Genomic DNA, 18916 nt, shown 5'->3' on the forward strand with positions numbered 1-18916 from the left:
GTGTGTATCCTTTTACATTGATTTCTTTAAAAAAGACACTTGGTGTTTGACCTTTAGAAGGTGAGCAACACTTGTGTAAGCCTACATAAAAATGCAGCATCATGAGCCAAGGTCAGTGTGTGTTGGTAAACACCTGCAGTTCCTCGGCCATGTATCTTTCAGTACAACATACACTGCCTGCCTGTGTGCATGTGAAATATAAAGTGAAACAAAAAATCAACTAAACCTAATTCCTTGCTATACTTTGTTGGTTAAAATGGCTGTGACCCAAACAGTGTTCATCCTGCACAGTTCCAACTTCAGAGACTCCCTGAAGGTGTTCAGGAGCAGCTTCAAAAGCTTTGGCCATCAGGGGAGTTTCATTTAGTTTCATCCTCATCTTCCTGTTACTCTGCTTTTGCTGCACAGGAAGTATTCCACAGAGAGGGCAGCTTTGTAGTTTGAAGGGACGCTGTGTAAACAGGGGAGACATATTTAACACAGTACATGTGTTTGAATGAGGCTATAGAGCCATTTCTGGATCTGTGCCTGCAGAATTGTAGAATCGCCTTCATGAATTTCACCAAAAGCGTTGAAGAACCCTTCATCCCTCCTGCACAGCATTGTGGTGTCCCTGCATCAGTGTGTTTGTGTTTGTGACTTGTGTCTCCTCATTTTGTCCCTGCACTGTGTGAAAGGCTTGACATTCAGTGCTTCAGCAGGAAGGATGGGCTCTGGAGCAGCTATATTACGTTATCTGGGGCTCAGTCTCCCCTCAGGTCCCTGCTTAGCACTCAGAAAAGACCTGTTGTGTTGAGATAGCGGCTTGTGCCACGCTGTGCTGTGGCACTGAGGTGATCAGCTGTAATGTTTACCTGCTGTCTGCATTGCAGTCAAGGTCAGTGGATTACGATGGCTGCAGCCCAGTTTATGAGCATCAAGGTGAGACCTCTGTGAGGTAAAGAGCTGTTTATTTTACACAGTGACCAGGTTTTGTGGGGATGGCTTCAAGTGGTTCTCCTGGCCATCAATCAGGCCTGACAGGAAGTGTGTGTCGCTTCAGTGATGATCAGCTCCTCTTGGCAGATGAGAGTGGGATTCCCACCATGAGCCGGAGGAGCTCTGTTAAGAGAAGATGTTCGGCTGAGTGAAGGTGAACAGACGTTGGTTGGTCAGTCATACGAGAAGAAGAAAATTAAAGATGTAACCTTGACTGTCATTATCAGGGTCTGCTGTGTCCCTGCTGCAAATACAGATTTTTAATTGTTTATCAGGGTCACATTATTATTCAGTCACAGTCTGTGATGCCAGCAGTAGATCCATAATAGGGTGGCAGCAGTCAGGTAATCAATCACTGTGTGTCGGGCAACAACACTTGGCACATGACATCTAAGATCCAAACTCAGCTCTCTGTCCCTCTCCGTCTATCTTCTTTGAGGGGTTTCCAAATTAAAAAAGAAGCTTCAAGGAGAAATTTGGAGTGATCTCCAACTCACGGCTCTCTTTCATTTGGTTTTTCATCAGATTCTGGACCACAGGTTCATGTGGCACATCCAAAGAACAACTTTTGGAACGGTCTCACTCTTCAACAAGTTATCAGTCTACACAAACTGCTTTGAAAATGATAGATGCTGGAAGTCTGACTTTTTACTTCTGCTCTCTGTATGTTCTTTAGATTAAAGGCTAAGACTGATGGTGACCCACTGTATATGTATCCTGTAATTATTTAACATGTGCCGAGTAATTATGGAAGTAGTCATGGAGTAATAATGGCAGGTCTCCCCCAAAGGTAAATTTGTCACTACCTATTATGTACAAAATAATTACACAGTGTATTTTATGAGCTGCTAAGTGTCCCTGTTTTAATGAGATTAGTTAGACAAGTATTTAATCTACACTGATGTGTCAATTTGACAAAAATGTGACACAAGGTTAATATTTTAGTCCTTGAAAACTAAACATGTGTATCTTTCTCTTAGGGGGACCCAAACCTCAGACTGCTGAGTGAAAGGCCGCTGCATGGCATAACCTTACACCCCACTCATCTCTTGACTCACATTACTGTGGCTTTATTGGTCCCATGTTCAACTGACATCAGGCAATATGTCCAAATGTTCCATCAGCACAAACATAAGCAAGTGTGGATTTGGCGAGTGTCTAATCGAACAAATGTGGTGGTTGTTTTCTTAAGGATGTGTTGCGTTTTGTTAAAGGGGCCAGAGGAAACAATCAAACTTGACTGAAAGTCCAGCCTGGCGTCGCCTATACCACCTGTCTGACCTGTTGACCACATGTATATTAATCCAACATTAGTTGTTGATTGACAAGCTTCGGTTAAACAGCAAAAACTACAAAGATCACATAGCTTCACAGCAGCACTCCACCACCTAATGGCTGTTATCAGAGAGCAACAGCTTGAAAGGGTGATCCAGTGAGTCTCCGTCACATTGCGGTGAAGTAAATAAAAGGAGATCTCTGCTGGTAGGTTATTGATTCAACGTGTTATTCTGCGGTGTTTACTGACAGACGTGGTGACAGGCAAAACTACAAGAAGAGCTCTGCAGGTATGCAGCAGAAGATTGTGCTTGTGTGTGTGAGTCACAGCAGGTTCAGGTTTCAATCTGGATTTACGCCCGCTGCTGAATGAATGAGGTCTTTTTTTCTCATAGTTAAGGTGAGTCATGAATAATTTATTTTACTTTAGGTGAGAAGTTCTTTCAGATAAAAAAACACCTCCAGATGCACAAAAATATACAAAACTTCTTTGTCATCAGAAGTGGCCAAAGCAATTTACTTTATACAGGTGGGGATTTCCTCTAGTAAAGTGATATATGCATTCTCACAAAACACCAGGGGCTGTAGCACATCAGCAAACATAATGGTTTTTTCTCTGTGTGTGCCTGCTGCATTTTAATGTACAATAATATACACTTTATCACTTTATCTGTCTGAATCAACAAGAAAGACTATGTTGGTATTTTTAATTAAATGAACTAATTGAATTATTTTGTCCCTGTTAAACTCATTTGTGTTGGTTAATTTGTATTGTAGTTGCACATCTGATGATAAGGACTGGAAAATATTCTGCAAACTGCAGCAGAGCAGAGACAGACATAGTGTCTCAAACTGCAAGAGGCCCACTGTGATAAAGGTGCCACAATTACATCTTGAAAGTCTTTGACTATATCTCATTGGTACTGGTGTGTTTTAGTCACTTTTATAAAGATGAGTGATACTCAGTTTGAATCCTCAATAATCACTGGATAATTGCAAAACCAGTCCGAGCAGCACCTTCCACAGAAACAGAGGCTGCGGTGGCAGCAAATCAACTCCACCTGTACACAAGACAGATGGACTGAGCAGAGAGGCAGTGACCCCCCTTGCTTGTTTAGAGGGAAACCACACTGTTATGGAGGAAAACAAAAATTCTGACAGACAGGTTCTGATTAAATTAGCGAGGAGAGAAAAGCTGAGGGAGAAAGCAGTGACTGCAGCATTGCTGTGTCCAACATCATACCAAACTTTCTGCATCAAAACCAGAGTATGCATGTATTTATATTTAAACAAATCTATTAAGAAGTGTTCACTACTGTCAGACAATAGCAATGGACAGCCCTGACAGAGAGTCAGTGTTTTAAAAAAAATCTTTTACTGTTGCCTCTCTTATCATTTGTGAGTCTAAAGCCCTTGACTGTGGGGATGAGATAGTTATCTGGAGCTTCAGACAGAGCTCAGTGACTCTGATTTTATATTGCAAATATGAAGATGATTATTTTTCTTAGTGGCTTTTTTTGCATCACTCTAAGAAATAAAAAAAAACTCTGTAAAGTAGGACTAGGTGTCCTGATCCACATACAAATTGAGACCCGTCTCGTCTCACACATGCAATCTACATGATTGCAACCTACAATCTGCTAGATTACAAGAGCCGCCGCCTCTTTTCAATCTCTCTGTATGTAATGGCTCATGTGCATGGGAGAGATTAATATGGCAATTGCGTTGTAAGACCAGGCAATTCATGAGAAGTGTTTTAATAGCCCTGATATATCTACATCAGACAGCTGCTGCCCGCACATAAATCTTCCCACTTCGATAGAACAATGCCACGACTTAATTGGCAGGGTGGTATCGAGAGAATATAAACACCTGCAGGTTGCATCATGGAAACCACACACATTGTTTACATCCCTCAGAGGTGGACGGAATATGTGACTGAGGGATTTCTATTCTGTTAAGTCATGACAAACATGGAGATAAAGGATGATAATGTAAAAGAAGCAGGCTGCTAGAGGGGACAAAAAGGCATGACAAACAAAAAAAGGAAAATAAAGAGAACATTAGAAACAGAGAGCCAGATGTTATGTCTTATCCTGACTGGAGTTTCACCATTGTTATTCATAGAATTGCATGCTTGGATTAGGAGAGGTTTCTCACCCACATAACATTCTCATGGCCTGAAATTGCCACTTAATTCAATGACAGGGCAATGAGATGGGAACTGATTAGAAAAAGGCAGCACAGGCAGAGCCTGGCAAGAGCTGGATGGTACAGTATAAAGACATCTCATGTTATTTTACAGAGAGAGAGAAAGGGGGGGGTATACTGTATGTGTTTAATGAGATTTTATTTCACCTGTATTTGTGTTTAATCATTGAAACTGTAGCTGTATATGCTTGTTGATTTTCGTCGGTATCTAAGATGAAGAGGAAAGTAAGACTCAAACATCACTTCATGCTTTCTTGGTCTGTGTCTCAGCCCTGTAAGCCCCCAGAACACAATAATCTCTTTCTTCCACTTCCTCCTGTAAAAACTCTTGTTATTATCACCTGCTGAACCAAACAGGGCTCTGAATCCACTGATAGTGAAGCCTCACGGTTGTGGCTATCTCAGGTGTCTTTTTCTCTCTGGCGGCACCTGTGGCAGTTATTGTTAATAGCAGGTGTGTGTGTTTTTTTAAACTCATCTTCAGAAAATTCTGCATGCACATGCTGCAGGAGGGTTAGTGGGCAGTGATTTTATTACAACGATTTTGTTTTTGTGTATTTTTCTTTTCAGTAAAAATTCATGCTGTTTAAGCATTGTTTGTTTTTCAGTCTGAAAGAAGTGTAGGTACATCCACCCTAAAACTATTGCAACCCTCTGGTCAGAAATAAATCTCAGAATCAATCATGATTTCGCTCAGGCAGATCCTTGTAAGGACTACACTGAGTTTGGAATATGTCAGTAAAGCTCATGCACAAGATAATCTTCACTGCTGACCATGAGTTTTGGCAAAGCATCTGATCCCCTTCCCCTGCGGGGACCCATGGCCGGTGTCCTATCAGAAGCAGTTCACATCCAGAGGCATGTTCCAGAGATAACAGACCCACAGAAGAGCAGCGACAATAAGCAGATGAAAGGTCTGGGAGGAGCTATATAAACACTGCACTCAATAATATTGAATTTGTTGAACAAACCCTGAGTCTCAAAGAAGAGCTTATTATCCGTACAGGAGCATCTGCAGCCATACTGCACATTAACCAAATGAATCATTCAATATTCTAAGAAGAGGCTGTGGAATGATTGTTTTTTTTTTGTCCGGTTTACACACGTCTCGCTGTTTCAAATGATCACACTGACATCAGCTCCAGTCCTCCTGTGAGAGACATGGCCCAGTGACGTCGGTACACATGTGCCTCTGGAAAACTGCTTTCATCTTTTCCCCCGAGAGCCTGAGATGAAATGAACAGAAATGGAAAAAAGTCCTGCAGCATTAACACTTGGCACAGAAAAGCACATGACACATGAGGAAATACTGTTCACTTAATATATAAACCTACCAGCAGAGGAACGTGATCCAAGCACATAAAAAGAATTTACATCCAAAGTGTGTCTGACTGATGCAAAAACAGCAACATAAACTCTTCAGCTGGAAATGAACACTGAAAACTCTTCATGCATAAATACATAAATGCATAAACATGAAAAGCATTGTCTTGTGATAAATTAAAAGAAACTTCCTGAAGTAATCATCATATAAATGTGTTCTAGCTGAGAGCCCATTCAGAGCTGCTACATATCAATCCTGCAGTAACAACATTACACTGCTGCATCTGCTCCACCTGAGTGTTGCCTGCCTGGACCAGCACTGCCGGGATTTCCCGTCCTGTTTCACTGTGGTAATTGAAACTGTGCAGGTGTGAGGCTCAGTGCACAGGGACTTCATTAGTAAAGAGAGACATTTTACCTGACCTATTTTCAGGATACCCTGAGTACTACTGGGGAGTTTTTTTTTCTGACATCCCAACTCCTGTTTTGACATAAAGAGGAAAGGCGTTTAATTTATTGCTGGGCTGTGCTGATCCCTGGAGATTGTCTCCAGGTAATATCCACACCCTGAGTCCTAGAGGTCTGCAGAGCCAGGGTCAGCGAGGCAGGTGATCAATCTTAAATTTCACTCTTTTTAACATTGTCAAATTTCTACTGAAGGTTTGAAGTCCTCCTGTAATGCAACACTTGATATATTTGTATTTTTTTCTGTGTAAAAACCATCGCAAGGATTCAGTCAGAGTGTCGCCGCTCCAGTCAGACATAGATCTTGATGTAAATCTCCTTGCCCATAGATTGATGCATGTGAGCGAGTGGAATTGACTTGTTTGGAAATCACTTTTCTGTGAGCTGACTGTCCGTACACTGGAAGCAAGTATAGGCAGGCATGAGCAGAATATAAAGTATCGCACAGATGGCAGTCACAGTTTCTGCGGCAGGATGAGCTGCATTATATGAAGTAATGCAAGAAAGTCAGTGCGGAACTCTCCTCTAATTTAAATACACTGAATATTTTTAAAAGTAAGGATGTCAGAGGGGTGAAAGCTCATTTAACCTGCACAAATAATACAGCTACAATAATAAAACCTCCATAACCACACTGCTGAGATTTAGAATTTAGATTTTTGAATATGTTCACATTGTCACTCACCACTGCTTCATATTTACACTCAGTAGGAGGTAAGGGACAGCTGTTAATACACTTGGATGTACTGCCGCTGCACAATTATGCAGGAGGTACTCATAATTATCTCTGTCACATAAACAAATGGAAGAACATCTGCACCACTTCTGAAGCCAAGGACACTATATGATTGCTATTTTTGGACACGCATCTTTATGTGCAACACCTGCAGAAGCACAATTAAGTTGTAACTATAGCTGTAGTCAGTGTATTAATTGTACATTTTCAGGGTGAATTAGAAAGAGAGACAAGCATATATGCATGATAGTGTATGTCAGTGAGGTGTGTGTAAAGATGTTCACACTGCAGTGGCACACATTAGTGTGGTGGCTCCAGCAGTCACATCCAGGTAGTACCTGGAAAGTGGAAGCTGAATGGAAGGCGGGTGTTGTCTGCAAGACAGCTAGCAACATGTGACAGCACGCACCTGTTGTAGATACCAACCATGCAATTAATTATGTATAACTTTAAGCATTGGTTAATTTAAATACATGTCTATCAACTTAAAACATGGTAAAATTGGGGATTTTAGTGAGGTGCTCAGCCTCATGTGGCCATTCCAGGAACTGCAGTTTAAAAAATTATACAAAAGAATTCACTCTTTGGAACACAAGATCCACCCAAAATGTCTACTGTGAAAAATTATTTTTGTCTTCAGTATGTGTGTCTGTCAGCATAATCAAATCAACCCTGAAATGAAACTGTTGTTTGTCTGCACCAGTTACAGAAAGTTGTTTTTCCTGAATAACTTATTATATAGAGAGAATCCACACTGAGACAGAAATGAAGCGTCAAATAAGTCAAATGTATTTACCCTTCATGGTCTTGAGGAAGCCTGACAATAAATGACATTATGAAGCATTGTGTGGGCAGACAGGTGTGTGTGTGTGACAGACACTTTCAGGTGTGTTTGCAGGCTTAAACAAGATCAATTGTAACACTCCTTCCCACACCCCTTCTGTCTTATTAAGGGAATGGTGCCAAGTGAAATTATCCTTTTTCAGACAGTAACTGTCAGCTGTGACCAAAGACTAACATTTTGAAGGCTGTAACTTGTTTTGGTAAACAATGATTAGGATGCTGCTTCCCTTCCGATAAAATTGTCTTGGAGTTGTGTCCGATCCTTAATGAGTCTGGAGTTGGCAACTGGCACAGACGTAATGGGTCATGAAAAGCTTATTTCACTCTGTGTCAACGAGGGAGGCAGATTTTGATTCATCCCAAATCTGCATACTCAATTTACATTTCAAAAGGAAGCAATCCTTTTAATTTCCATGAAATTGGGTGTCTATTAGAGGGTGACTTAGATACATGGAATACAGGAATCAGTCCAATAGGATTCTGACTTGGGGGACATCACACGTGGGAAATAACCGTGCATATTATTGGCTTGTTAACCTCTTATTGTGTTTTTGATTTCCTTCTAAATCAATAGATTATCAGATAAATCAATGTTTCAATACTCTGATCTTTCATGTTGTTTTATAGGGAGCTTTTTGTGGGACAGCAGACACAAACTTTGTTTTATTAGGTCAGGAATGTGCAAACTGGAGAAGAAAGGATTGCCCGCAGTAGCTTACAGTTTTAATCAAGTATTGAACAGCACAATATGATACTGCCTTTTACTTGTGGTGCAGCAGGATCAGAGTCAGAATTATGTAACCCCCCACCCCATTATTCTGTTTTCACGGATCATCTTCTGATATTTTCTGTGCAAGAAAGAAGCAACACATACAATTGAGTGCTTACATGACAGATCCTGGAATGTAGGTCAGCATGTCACTTTTTGGGTCGCTCCTGCAGCGGCGCTGCTCTGCAGGAAAGAAGGCAGGAGACATACAAGTCATTGTGCATCTGTTCCCTGCTATTAGGTTTAAAACCAAGAAAACTGAAAACATTTTTTGCTGTTTTATGATGTTAATATCTCACCAAAACTTTCCTAACAGAATCTGGTTTGAAGGACTTTCCTCTGCGTTTCTTCTCAGTTGGTATTCATTCAGGTCAGAGGCTATGAACAAAGGGAAAAGAGACACTGTAGAAGATACTGAGGGGCAGACAGAAAGGATAAGGAGCAGACAGAAATGACAGCGGGGTTGGAAAAATATGAATTGGTCTTGCTTGAAGGGCAGGACAGCGCAAGAAGATGGTGGACAGAGATAGAAAGCAGCTGCATTTGAAGGAGAATGAGTCCTGCTTAAATAGAAAGTAGAGATAAATCAAACAATAACACAATAACATCTTTGTGGAGAATCCAAACAATGTTCTATTTGATTTCCTAATTAAATCTCTTTGAAAAAGACGTGGGTTGCTGAAACAGAAACAAAGGCCGTTTTCCGATAAAAGCAACTAAAGTATGCAATTGCTGTGTACTGGTGGTTTTAAAAAGAACGTAGCAGAAACACTTAATTTAAAATCTCCAAAACTCAGCTCATAACAAAGCTTTCTTCTTTTTCTTTCTTCAGAGAAACAATCAAAAATACGCCTGAGGACAGGAGACACAGGTGTGTCTGTGAACATCAGACTCAGGAAAGAGAAAATCAGACAGTGTCCAGACTGTTTTAAAGACACCGCTGGATCCTCACAGACCAGAGACCGCGATCTCTGAAACAAAAATGCAATTAAAGAGGACAAAAAGATACAAACAAGAGCCACAAGGGTGTTTGATTGTGACACAACAAGGTGACTGTTGTAAATATGAAACTGACTTTTCTGTATCTTTCACAGCTGATGGGGGAGTCTGCCCTTCAAAGAGAGTTTTTGCTCTTTTGTGTTTGATGAGATGTGCATCAGTAGGACGTGATTACTGACGATGATAAGAGACAAAATTAAATATGGGAAATGTCCTTGTCTGGCCAAACTAAGCAAACTGTGATGCTGTGTGAAAGGCAGTTCAATATTTAATGAGTCATTTATGAGAAGACAGTCCTTTACAGATGGTCATTTGAAGGCAATCAGTCAAACATTAACATTTTGAAAGCTTTAATTTTAATTTAACTTATCCTGTGGCTGTCTTTGGTTATTGTGCACAACAGGCAATGAAGGGGATTTAATGTGCTGAGTTTGATGCAATGAAACAACCAGCCAGCTGCAATCCGTGTCTTCCTCTGGCAGAATTACAAAGTAGTTTTAAATGAGCTTGGATGTTCAGAGCTCCTCTCAGGTTGAAGGTGCAGCTTTACTGGAGATTTGCTCCATGCTCCAAACTACATTTATTCTGAGAGGATCAAAGCTTGTGTCCATAAAAATCCCAAAGACAGCGGTTGTCATTCAAACGTAAGCTGTGCACCATCATCACACGATGACGCACTGAGGGGCTGCAGGAGCTGGAAAACCGCTGATTGCTGTTTTTGTGCATACAGTACATGAGAATAAGTGGCATAGTGTGTGCAGCACAAGTGTTCTGTCTCATGATCCTGTTTTGTGTATGTGTGTGTGTGTGTGTGTGTGTGTGCGAGGTCATGGGAATGTTCACTGAGTGGAACTGAGCCATCATTCAAGTAATTAATTCCACCTGTATTTTCCTGCTTTCACAAGTCGGATCTCATTCACAGCAGACATCATGACTTGTCACAGCAGAAACAGTACGTTTAATTCCATTAAGTACTCTGTAACCCATGACAGTGGACAAGCCTGCACACAGGTAAAATGTTATCCACCATCACTTGTCCACTATACCGAACACAGCCGTTGTTCTTTCCATCAGCTACACCTGTCCTTACGTCCTTTATCCATTTTAAGCAGGTGCTGTTCAAAGCATATTCAAAGCAGTCAGTATTAACAGTGAAACCAATTTATTTTGAGTGTGTTGTTGTTGGACACTGTTCTCCAAGTGAGGAGCGGGGAAAATAAAAGCTAATTGGATGGCAGTGAAAACAAAAAAAGAGTCTTTTCATTCAAGTCACAATTGATTGACATGTTTAGTTTTTTTATACTGTTAAATCAGGACAAAGAAAATATGTTTGTGAATGTGACATCCTAAAATAGACCTTACAACTCATGAGTGTCCTCACATCCCTCCTGCTCCTCTAACAGTAATCCTCAGACCATGAATGCAGTCCCTTTCCAGCAGCTTGGTTCCAGCTCAGCACACACCGAGGGCAGAAATGGACTCAGCTATATCCGGTGCAGGTAATACTGGACCTCCTGCAGTCGCTCTCCCTGCTTCCCGAATAGAAGATGTTCAACATAGCCGAGAGTTGAAACAATGGTGCAGTGAACCAAACACTGCTGTTCTGTGATGAGCCAGTCAGGTGAGGTGTGGAGTTATCACACAGATCACAAAGTCACAGCAAGGAGGAGGGACCAAACCACAGCAGCACACAGCTCACACAGACTGTACAGTATTTAGTGACAGGTGTGGGGAAGACGTGTCCCCGGAGGGTTAAAGGACAAACTGGTAGCAGAGAGGAGTTAGCTTTCATTTATCCAACATGTGAACAAAACAGAAAAGAGGAACATGAAGTTGCAAAACTGCCAAAGCCAAAAAACTTACATCACCAGGCCATCCTGTTGGTGTACTGTGCCTGAAGAAGGAAGTTTCCTAAAGTGCTTACATATCCAAAAATTTCAATTTCACCTCAATGTTTCCTATTTACTTGAAAGTGTATTAATGCTGACAAGTGTGCAATATTATCACACACAAAGACTGAATTGCTGCCTACCCTACTTGTGTGGTGGAGAAAGGGATTAAGCACTATAAGAAACTTTCCAATTTACAGTCCTTTTTTTTTTTATCTCCAACCTTATGAAGAGCGGGACAGATAACTGATCCACCGAGCAAACACGTCAGTGCATAATAGAGGCATTAACGTAAACGCTTCACCATCAAATTCATCATCTTGGAAAGGAAGGCTCTCTTACTGAAAAACAGGCTCACAGTTGTCTGTCTTGTTTTGGGCGTCCTGACAGGAAGATAGCAGTTACCATGGATTCCTGGGCTCTAGCAACCCTTCAAATTGGATGAGAGCATCTGCTGCGTCATTAAGAAATTCAGCCAGAGGATGTTCGTTCTGTGAAAATGAAGAAGCATCAGACTGAAAGGAGTTTTTATTACAAACAAAGCCAGCTTTGTTTACATTTTTCCTCTATCCTAAGAGTGCACATTTAAACCTTGCAACTCAATCCAGTAATTTCCATCCTGCTTTGCATTCCATCACTGCTCCGTTTACAGTCCCGATATATTGTCACATCTTGGATCACAGTCAGCTTCACCTTCTCTGCTTCACCAAGGACAAACGCCAGCATCTTGGCTGCTCTCTTATGATGGTGATTGGCCGTCAGCTGACTCCATGCACAAACTGCATGACATGAGGGCAAAGTGGAGGGTCGCACTGACCCTGTACAAACCAACCATCTGTTCCAGCACACTTTGAGAGACGGTGCTGATTCATCAAGATTAAAATACTGTTGTGAGGATCTATTGTAAGTCTTCCTCAGATTATCTTTTGGCTGCAGTTCTGAGACGAATGTGTTTGTTTTTTGAACAGGTCAAAACAAAGATTCAGCCAATGCATTACTCAGAAACTGAATTTACATTTTCTGTGCATGCGATCGATCTGATCGGAACTGCAGACCAGAAATTGTTGGCAAGTCCATCGGATTATCAAACATATTGCCTTAATATTGCCACCAGTGACAGTACAGCAAAGGCTGAAGAATGTGCGGAGAAAACAGCTTTATTACTCCAGAGGCAACCCGACCCAGAGAACTGTAAAATTGGTCACAGAAATGGTATTGATCTGGCTTTTCAAAGTGCTGTTGTGACCAGACTCATAATGCTTCATTGTAAATGCTGCCTTTCGGCTCCATCTATACCCCACTGTGCTACATGTGATATTATTACACAATGTAAGAAACTGGAGGTTTTGTTGAATGGCAGGAGCCAGTGTGAATCCCTGTATATGATAAAAAATGTATTCGTTTATTCATACACTAGGAACCTTGAGAAAATCCTTTGTACTGAATCGCTTATCAGTAGGAGATCCCACTGCTAAGATTAAAAGTTTCCATAATTGATCCTGAGTCATGTAGTTGTAAATATACATGGGTCCGCCCATCCACAGGACGGGGTGACCTTGTCAGAAACAGGGATGGTCCTCACGCAGATCCTAACCTGTGCTGCTGTGGTGTAATGGAATGGGAGATGAGGAAGGTGAGCCAGTGCAACCAGCCTGCACAGACAATGACTGATTGTCTGGGGAATGTTACCTACCATAATGCATTACCTCAACATAATTGACTTTAGTGCAAGACAAGATACCCGCTCCTCAAGGGCTAACAGTTCTCAAGGTCACGATTTTGGACAGGAAGCAGTGTTAGCATGAGGAAAGAAGCGCTAGATAAAAACACAAAACATACAAAGAGATCCATTAAACTTGACCTTGTTTACAGCTGACTATGGATCCTGTTTCATTAAATCATGGTAAGCTTAATTAATTCCCTGGATTATAATCAACAATCTTCACAGGACAGATTTTTTGGGGGGAGAAACAAGTGAAATGTTGAATGTATCCGTAAGTCTTCCTGCCGTACAACTTCTCCATCAGGAAATGTAGTGGAGGAAGTCGCTTCTGTCATTTAACGAGGCCCGCTGACTGAGCCTGGTTTCAGTCTCTGGCCAAATGACAGCATATTTAGTGTCATCGCCCATCAAGCATCTGTCACTCCGCTGTGCCTCTCACCCTGATTGATGGGCACCCCCTGGTGTATAGCGAACAGCCAGCCATCCAAGCACTGTGTCAGTATCTGCGCTTAATGACCCGCTCCAAGGCTTCCACCACTGAACAAAGAGCAAAAGTTAGCTGCACAAACGCACTTTAAACACACACACACACTTATGGTACAGAACAGGATGTGATTATTGCCATGCACAGCACGCTCTACTGATGGTATTTATGTTCATATGCATAGATTACTTCTGTTCTCCATGACATAACTGTGAACCAAGAGATTATTCACACTTTATGAGAAAAGTTTTTCTCCCAGCGAGGTGCATCCTGGCATTTTATCCAGGGATTAGACTGGCACAATAAATCTAGCAGGAAGATTCATGTACTTATTTATTTATCCATGTTATACGAAAGCTTTTGGGTTTTATATTCATGTGATTGAATGTGCACTTAAAGTTCTTTGTGAAGGCTTTTAACTACTGTTAATGTTTCATTGTCAGATGCAGCAGGCTATGAAGATGGAGTTCAATACCTCATCCTTCTGGTAAAATGTTTATTGATGGAATACTCCATTGATGTTGTGTGGACTCAGTGGAATTGCCCTAAATAAAGCAAGAGTTGGTTTTCACACAAAATTAATTTTTCAGTCTGATAGTTACACCTTTGAAGTGGAAAGAAGGTTTAAACAGAGAACAGTGAAATTTGTCTTCTGTAAAATTAGCTAAAATCTGTAATCCTTGTTGGGCACAGCAAAGGGAGGAGAGAGGAATCCCTCACTGGATAATGGAATTAAAGAGAAAAATAACTATTTTTTTGAGTGATTAGTCAAATAACAACAGAAAAAATGAGCAGTTACATTTTCCTTTTCCAACACATCCCCTCCACATCCTCCCAGGGGACCTGTTTTTCAACCAGCGCCTTGCTATTGAACATGAAGGTCCTTCTTAGAGCTGTTTTCCACCTGTCAGGCTGTTTTTATGTCTGCTGGTGTGGCAGGGGCCATGTTTCGCTGATTGGGGGATTAAATGGACAGTAATAGGATAGCAAGTCGGAGATAGCGTCGACACTCTGTCCTCCAGACAACATGATGACAGCTGTGTTGTTTGATGTGAGGGTCACTTTAACTTTATTCCTATACCCCACCCTCCCAAACAAACAACAAACTGACCTGAAGAAACATATCAGCTAGGGAGAACAGACAACATGGCCGACATCACAGCAGAAACACAACTGTCTTATTAAGTCTATAGAATGTGATTATTTGTTTCTTTTGTCAGTTCCCCATTATTAGTACCATTGTAAAGAATTAATATGGCTGACAGTAACTCATTCTTTATGGTCGCACCAGAACTGACCAATCAGATGTCAGAAATACCCCAGGCAGCCAGAAATATTCAGAGGGGTGCAGCAATTGATGTCCCCATTATATTTTAATACATCACTTCAATACGTGACAATGTAAACATTCAATAAGCAGTCTTGGTGGCTCCCCTGGTCCTAATCTGGCCCTCATGGGGTGAGGGAAGAAATGAATTACATTCCTATTGGTCATTAAGATGTATGATGAATATTTCATCAGGAGATGCCAGAGAATTCTCACAATTGCAGTTAATGACAAAGCGTGCCATCTGCCACAGCAACAGGTAATTTAAGGAATCCATCATAATCTGCTGTCACAGCCGAGAGCAGAGAATATCATGGCAACACTGCCAACAGGCTGCAGACAACACCCAAATGTCTTGGTGTGGTCTGTGCAGAACACACGGCGAGGGTGCTGCAGTTGTCTGCCTTCTAAACATGGCTACATTCAAGAACAGCATGTTTTCAACACACTTTAATTAAACTTGTTATACAGATGACATCATAGTGACCTCCCTGAAACAGGTCAGTGCATTAGACTCCCGGTTCATGTTTAAACTGGAGTGTGTCACGCTGACCCGACCAAGGACAAATTAGTGTCAGGGAAAGTTGACCGAGCCAGAGCAGGTGCTTATGCTGAATGAGAATTGCGATAATGCATTTTACCATTAAAAATTCATGAATCCCTGCGTATCGCCGTCCATGTTGTACGCCGACTCCTAATTGCCAATTACACCTGCAGCTCACGGAGCACGCTGGGGAACAGGAAAAGGAGTACAACGGCATAATCGAATTCACTTAAATTCACATGTTGGGTCATTTTCTTAATATACTTCTCATCTAATAACAATAACAAATGTCTTAATGAACACATTTTGACAGATCTCTGTTGATAGAAGATAAGTAAGAAGGTGACCTCAAGAGAAATTTAATAAGGAGAACCAAACAGGAAAAACACACACATCATCCACTATATACTATAGTCAATATGTGTGTTTAGATTCTGTGCTTGCAATAGTGTTAAATTCAGGAATACAGGTGAGGTTTTTCACCAATACTGTACTGTGAAAACTTTATTTATAAAGAAAATAGATACCTTTTTTGAGCTTAGTGATAAACTAATGATAATTCTCTTATATTTCTGTTTATTGGTTATTCGACATACTGTCCTCTAGCTGTCTTTGTCCTTTTCTCTCAATTTACACTCTCAGTTTCTTTTCTAATGTGAGTCTGTGATTGCCACCTGCATAAATAAAACTGACTCGGCCCCTTTGAACAAACAAAAAATAAAAGCATCATTCACCATTCTTATGTGCCAAAATGCTTAGGATTCTTATCACACAAACACTGTCAGCACAACCTTGTAGTTACTGAAACCAGAGGTTCTTTAGTCAATTACAAAAGCAATCAATAACACCAGATGCATATTTGACAGTAAGGTGTTTTGATGTAGGCGTCACTGATGAGATTTCTGGAACTTCTCTCTGCACTGTTAGTTTTATAGATTGCATTTGCCATGTAGGGGATGTGAGGTTCCAGTTTGTTTATTTTAAAAATCACCCTGTCCTTTCTAGAGTCTTATTACAAGTCGCCAGGTAGGTAAACATCTTGTCAGCACCTAACAAAGTGGACATAATAATGGAGACGCACAATGGCAGCTGAATATCAAGTGAAGTGACGGCAAAGTGTGATAAGCGCTTGTCACCTTGTAGGCGATGACTTGCTGGATGTTTTACAGTCGTGCACGACCAGTGGTTACAAATCTAAAGAGATGTCTGATCATGTGATCCTCCATTAAGATTATTTTATTATTTTAACTACTGTCTGGTGAAGCAGTAGGTGATCCTAACCCTGCTGCTTGGATGAAATACCTCCTTCCAGTTTTGAATATTTCCATCTCCCCCTCCTGCTTGTCAGCTCATAGTGTTGACGTCTCTCACCTCCTGCTTTCAGGTCTGTTGCTTCTGTAGGAACCCCATAGCTCATCCCAGGCACATACTTCCATGATGATTGGATGGATGTCAGGTGAGGTGCTCACCAGCAAAGCCCCAGGCTGAGTTGATCTTCCTCGAGAGAAGCACCACAGCTCTCTTTTTTTCACCTTCTGAGGCATATAGTGACCTTATAACTGTACAGCTGATTTATGTGTGAGACATTTGAGAAGAACTGAGATGATTGAATTTCAAGTCTCCAGATTTTGAATCCATTGTTTTAAAATCTGAAGAATGTGGTCTGTCTAGAAACAGTGAATGTTACTCTGTGTAAATCTTTGACAATCAGTTCTACTGTTCATCAAGTGTGTCTGTACAATTTGAAGATGACTTTAGAATCTGAGCCCTCGCATATCCCTCACATTGTGTATCCGAACAAAGCCTGTTATCCAGGTTTTAAGAAGTTTGCTTGTCTGAGCACAGAGCCAGCGGGGGGCTCAGGTGCAGCAGAGAGAGACAATCCCCTCACATTCAGAGGGGAATAGACCTGTCAGTCCTATAAACCCTCGAAGAACCAACCAGTGGAACCACACACACACCGTGCTTATCTGGTGTGAACCAGGGTGGAAAGATACCCAGAGCATTTCCATGCATGCACATGCAGGCATTCCTGACAGGTGGCGCTTGTAATCATAACTGTAATGTTTCAGTAAATCAATAAGCTTCTAGGACTAGCATTTGTTTTTAAATATCTTCTTAATTATTCTAAATGTGCTCTACAGCTCACAGGTGATCCAAGTATTTTACAAAAGCCATCAGGTCTGTGCATTTATCACCTCTGGGCATGTAGTTCCTTATTATCAGGATGTCCACATACCTGTCTGTAATGCCTCTGCAGCCAATCTAAACTGCTATGGTGCCAGTTCTGACAGATACTATACTGACTATAATTGTATGGCCAAGCAACATCATAACTGAGACCTCAGCACCATGTTATCCCAGCAGAATGTTTCACTCTGACATCATTATGCTTCCAAGATTAGATCTCCTGTGGCAGGTTTGGGACTTTCAACCTTCAAGATTTTACCTAAAACTTTATTTTCTAAAGTTTATAGAATGAGACCTGCCTCCAATAACCCCCTTTTAGAAACGTACAGCCTGCTGGGGAACCACAGGAAGCACTTGCATTTGTGCTGTGTATCTCTGTGTATTTACAGGCATCTTTGCCTCATGATTCTGGCTCCACCAACCTGCCCAGTGTTTATTGTGCCTCAGATGCTCATCTTTCCTCCATCTCAAATTTCTTCCTATTTCTCTCTCACTGTCACCAAGTGTTTGGCGACAACAAACAGGGTTCAAAATCCCACTTGTTGCTCTATTCAATACTTTTCTGACGCGTCAAACAAGCACTCCTCCATAATGTGTTAACATCCCATACAGACAGGTGAAGTGATAGGCTGGAATTTCATTACAGGCGGCCAATTTGGAAACGGTCACAGGCTCCCCCTGTATCGGAGGCGGCGACAGCATGGTTGGAGGCGTGTGTGTATGTGTGCTGCTTTGAAAGAATCAAATGAGGCTGGAGCAGACAGCTGGAGAGAGAGGATCACTGCCTCATACAGCGTGTCTGTATCAGATGAGAGGGGGTCACCCAGGATTCCCTTGAAGCTGCTCTCCAGGAAAAAAGAAACAACATTTTACCATATTTTGTTGCTGCCTCGTTTTCTGGATAAGATTAGCTCGCCGGTGCTGCTGCTTTATTTTTCATCGAGTTTTTTTTTTTTTTTTTTTTTTTTAAGAAGATGCCGAAACGGGAAAGAAAAGTGAGGCAGACTATATCGGGCAAAGACTGTTTAAAAGAACAAGACGCGTTATAGGAATCAGTAAGCTCTATAGTGAAATTGTTATTCTAACATAATTCATTTCCTTTAAAAAAAAATCTCATTATTATCATTTCAGTGCTGAGAAGCAGGAGCTCCAGAACAATG

The sequence above is a fragment of the Parambassis ranga genome, chromosome 12 (genome assembly GCF_900634625.1).
Source record: "Parambassis ranga chromosome 12, fParRan2.1, whole genome shotgun sequence".
Classification (NCBI taxonomy): domain Eukaryota; kingdom Metazoa; phylum Chordata; class Actinopteri; family Ambassidae; genus Parambassis; species Parambassis ranga.